This window comes from Heterodontus francisci, chromosome 35 (genome assembly GCF_036365525.1).
Source record: "Heterodontus francisci isolate sHetFra1 chromosome 35, sHetFra1.hap1, whole genome shotgun sequence".
NCBI classification, from domain to species: domain Eukaryota; kingdom Metazoa; phylum Chordata; class Chondrichthyes; order Heterodontiformes; family Heterodontidae; genus Heterodontus; species Heterodontus francisci.
Window position 1 is genome coordinate 27,776,729 of NC_090405.1, and position 5,440 is coordinate 27,782,168.

Below are 5,440 nucleotides of genomic sequence, written 5' to 3' on the forward strand. Positions count from 1 at the left end.
GCAGGTATTTGTTCAACTGGATATGTTAAGCAATACACAGGTGAATAAAGTTGTTTAACATTATGTAATCATTGTTTAATATTTGAATTTGATTTTATAAGCAATGCGGCGGTGATAACATCACTTTTTGTTATCATGATCTTGGTAACCAATACACAGAAGGATAAAGTTATTTTTATTTGTTGATGCAACCTTCACAATGAAAACGCAATGCAGTCAAGATTCAGTTAATTACTACATTAGTCATGATACCCAAGACACAGGACATATCATTCCATTAAATTGTTAAATTAGAGAATGATAACCGATACACAGTGGAATGAAATGATGATTCATTGCAAATTTGACATGATAACTGATAAGAGGAGTAAAGTTGCAGTTAATTGGTAAATTGAGCAAGATAACTAATATGCAGGTGTAGGTAAGTAAAAATTAATTGGAAACTAGTAGCTGATAACTAATACACAGGGGAATAAATTTACAGTGGACTATTACATTCTACATGATAGCTAATACACAGGGGAAAAAATTATAGCTAATTGTTCAATTGTGCTTGAAAACCAATGCACACTGGATAATGGTAGAATTAATTCCAATATTGGAGTTAGTACCAAATGTACAGATGAATAAAGGTGCAGTTAATTGTTAAAATCAGATTGATAACTGAAGGAGAAGGCAATACGTCTACTGAGAAGTTTCAAATTGGTCTTGCTAACCAATAAACAGGGTTACTACAATATAGTTCATTCTTAAATTGGGCAGGATACCTAATGCACAGGTAATGACATTCCAATTAGTAGTTATTGTGGAAGGGTTAACATTACACAGTGAAATACATTATTAATTAACAGTTGCATTGAGAATAATAACCAACACATGGGGAAATAAAGTTAAATGCTATTATTTAAATTTGGCTTGATATCCAATTACTGTGGATGAACATTGCAGGTAGTTGCTCAACTGGACATGCTAAGCATTACACAGGGAAATAAAGTTACATTTAATTGTTTAATTTCTGTATTGGGTTTTATAAACAATGCACAGGCAATAACATCACTTTTCATCATGACAGTACTAACCAATACACATAAGGATAAAGTTATTTTTAATTGTTTATGTGAGCTTGACAATGAGTACATAGGGCAGTCAAGATGCAGTTAATGTTACATTAGGCATGATACGTAAGACACAGTGGGCTGACTTTTGTGAACCCTCCTATGTCTGGGGTCATGGCGGGGGTGCCCCGAAAATTCTTTCGGGAGAGGCCTGCCTCGAGCCCCGACGCCGAGAAGGCCCTGCCGCATTTTACTGTCAGTGGCGATGCCTCGGTGTGGCCCCTTGCCGCTCGGTGGCGGGCCCTTCATTAAATATTAAAATGAAGTAAAATAAATCCAAATCAAGGCACCTTGTCCCGGCAGCCATTCCACGCCGATATTCTGCCCACCGGCCAGAACTCGCGCACCATCAGAAATCCGATCGGAGTTCCGAGGCATGACACTGGTGAGGAGGGGGCAGGAGTCTAATTCTCAGGGCAGGAGGGGGAGAGGGGAAAACTCTGTTGATTGGTGTGAGGGGGGATTGTGGGAAAGGGTTAAGGTCTAAAGTGGTTAAACGTCGGGATCTGCATAAAAGTTTTGTTTGGGGGGAAATGTCCAATTAATGAATCGCTTCTTTCTTGGGGGTGTGGGTGAGGAGAGTGAAAATGTAATTCCATGTGTGATTGCACTTTTCTACATTCTTGGACTTTAAAAATGCAAATGCACCTCAAGAGCTTGCTGCCCTTTATAAAACGGCGGTGGCGCCGGACGCTGTTTCCAGGAAGGAAGTGGCCGCCCCCTCAACATCACCGGGGACGGCTGCTCCGCCCCCTCTATTTAAATGAGCCACCATGCAAAATATTGCAGGGGCTCAGTGACAGAGCACCCGCGAAAGCAGACCGCCAAGATGAGAGCATGCCACCAAGATCTGCATTGCGCTCATAAAATTCACCCTAGTATACAACATTCCAGTACATTGATAAATTAGGGATGGTAACAGATACACAGGGGAATAAAATTACAATTCATTGCAACTTTAACATGCTAACTGATACACAGAGGAGTAAAGTTGCAGTTAGTTGGTAAATTCAGCAAGATAACTAATACACAGTTGGGGTAAGTAAAAATTAATTGGTAACTTGTATTTGATAACTAATACACAGGGGAATAAATTTACAGTGATTAATAAAATTCTACATGATAGCTAATACGCAGCGGAAGAAATTTTTATCATATTGTTAAATTGTGCTTGATTACCAACGCAGAGGGGATAATGATAAATGTAATTGTTAAATTGTGCAGGAGAAACAATGCACAGGCATAATGGGACAATTAATTCTAATACTGGAGTTAGTAACAAATGTGCAGGTGAATAAGGTTACAGTTAATTGTGAAAATGAACTTCATAACTGAAGATGGGAATAATTTTGCTGAGAAGTTTTAAATAGGTCTTGATAACCAATACACAGGGTTACTACAATACAGTTAATTCTTAATATGAGCAGTAAACCTAATGCACAGGTAATGACATTATGATGGGCTGGATTTTAAAGCCTCTCTGATGCTGGGAACGAATACTGCGGTAGCAATGAAGATCGGAATGGAGGTGGCCCACAAACAACCCTGACACCAGCAGACTCTGTACCGATCACGGTGGCAGCGGTGAGGCCTTGTGGCAGCCGCCCTGCTGCTCGCAACAGGATCGGGATTAAAATATGTTCATGATTACTTACCATGCAGGCCACAGTGATTCTGCCAGCAGGTTCATATCTGCGTTGTAGCATCCGACAATACTACGCCTTCAAATTTCCGTTTGGGGAAACTAGGCCCAACAAGTGTGAGAAGGGGGGAGCAGGTGTTCTTTCTCTGTGCAGGAGTGGGGGGTGGGGGGGGGGTGGTGGAGTAGGGTTACAACACTTCGCATTGTTCGAGGGGGGTGATGGGAAGGTGTAAAGAACAAAGGTTCAGAACTTGAAGGGTAGAAGGTCAAATTTTCAAGGTAGGTATTCCGGGGGTGAGCATGGGGTGGGGAAGGGCAGGAATGATGATTAATGATATGGTGGGGGGCGGGGGGCGGGGGGTGGGGGTGAGAGTGTCTATGGAAAGATTATTTTGTTCATTTTTATAATCTTCAACGTAACTGTCCCTTTAACTTTTAAATGCTCAGTTGAGGCTCAAACCCGTTCAAATATGGCACAGGTCCCTGCGCATTTGTCTCGCCTGCCTCCTTCACATCAGGCGGTGGGAGGGGAGGGCCGCCGCCCCGGACATGGGAATGAGCCATCGCGTTTGGAATTGCGCGGTTCTGCAGTGTGGGCCCCGTGTGTGTGGGCCACAATTTTTTGCGATGACGCCTATTTCGGTATCGGGCTCTGAAAATGCAGCCCGATTAGTTGTTATTGTGGGAGGGTTAACATTACACAGGGGAATACATGAGCAATTAATTTTTACAGTGAGAATAGTAACCAATACACAGAGAAATAAAGATTAATGTTATTATTTAAAGTTTGATATCAAAACACTGTGGATTAATATTGGCGTTAGTTGTTCAACTGGACATGTGAAGCAATCCACGGGATTAAAGTTACATTTAATTGTTGAATTTTTGAATTGGGTTTTATACGCAATGCATTTTTTATAATATCCTTGACAACCAATGTACAGAAGGATAAAGTTATTTTTAATTGTTAATGTGAGCTTGACAATGAATACACAGGGCAGTCAAGATGCAGTTAATTGTTACACTAGGCATGATATCTAAGACACAGTGTATAACATTCCAGTACATTATTAAATGAGACACGATAACCGATACACAGTGAATAAAATTACAATTCATTGCAAATTTAACATGATAACTGATACACAGAGGAGTACAGTTGCAGTTACTTGTTAAATTTGGCATGGTAACCAATACAGGGAGGGGAATAGATTACAGTTATTTCTTAAATGGAACGTGATAACAAATACGCACGTTAATAATGTTGCATTAACTGCTACATTGTTCATTGGAAGCAATACATCGGGTATTACATGTGCAGTTAATTATTAAATTGGACATGATGCTCTTAAAAGTGTCGAAAGTTTCATTTAATTGTCAAGTTTGACATGATAGCCAGTGCACAGGAAATAAAGTGACTGGTAATTGCTATTTGGGAATGATAATCATTGCACATGGTACGAGTTCACTGTTAAACCTTAGCTTGGAAACCAAGGTACAGTCAAATGTCAAAATACATATGCCAACTAATTAGAAGTATATTAAATTTACAGTGAATTGTTCATTAGGACATGATAAGTATTATGTAGGATTCATAAAGTAATTATTCATTGTTTGATTGGACAAGATAACCAATGTACAGGGTAAAATAATCAATTAGTTATTACATTAAATATATAAAATACATAAGGTAATAAAGTTATAGTGAATTGTTAAGAGAATCATTGCACAGAAGAATAAAGTTACGGTTAACTGTTAAATTAAACATGTCAACCAATACTCGGTGAATAAACTTACATATAATTGTTAAATTGTGCAAAATAATCATGTAGAATAACCAATGTACAGGATTTTAAATCGAAATTCAATTGTTAAATTGGAAGTGATAACTAGTACACTGGGAACAATGCTACAGTTCATAATTACATTGGACAGGATAAACAGCACTGAGAGGATTAAAGGTATTGTTTATTGAAATACTGGACATGAAAAGCAATACAAAGGGGGTTAAACTTATAGTTAATTGATATATTTGACATGATAAGCGATATACTGGGGATTAATGTTACAGTTAATTGATAATATCAGACATGGTATCCAATACACTGTGGATTAAAGATGCATTCAAAATTATCTTGAAAGTAACTAATACACAGGATGATAGCGGTGCAATTATTTTGTCAATTTAAATTCATAACCAATATACAGGAATAAATTGGACATAACCAATAAAAGGATAGCAAAGTAACAGTTAATTGTTAAATTGGACATGATAAATAATTCACAGGGAAATAAAGCCCAAATTAATTATTAAAATAAGCGAAGATGCAATCTGCAAGGAGATTACATAGAGGTGCAAGAATTATGGAGTAGTTATCGTGAGGAACTTTCATTATCTGAATATAGACTGGGATAGCAGTAGTGTAAAGAGCAGAGAGGGGCAGGAGTTCCTAGAGTTTGTTCAAGAAAATTTTCTTCAGCAGTATGTTTCCAGTCCAACAAGAAAGGAGGCACTGCTCAACCTGGTTCTTGGGAATGAGGTGGGCCAAGTGGATCAAGTGGTAGAAAATTTTGGGACAGTGATAAATGTATCATAAGGTTTAGGTTGGCTATGGAAAAGGGCAAAGAACAATCCTGAGTATTAACTTCTTATGAGGTAAGAATAGATATGGGGCACCTGAAT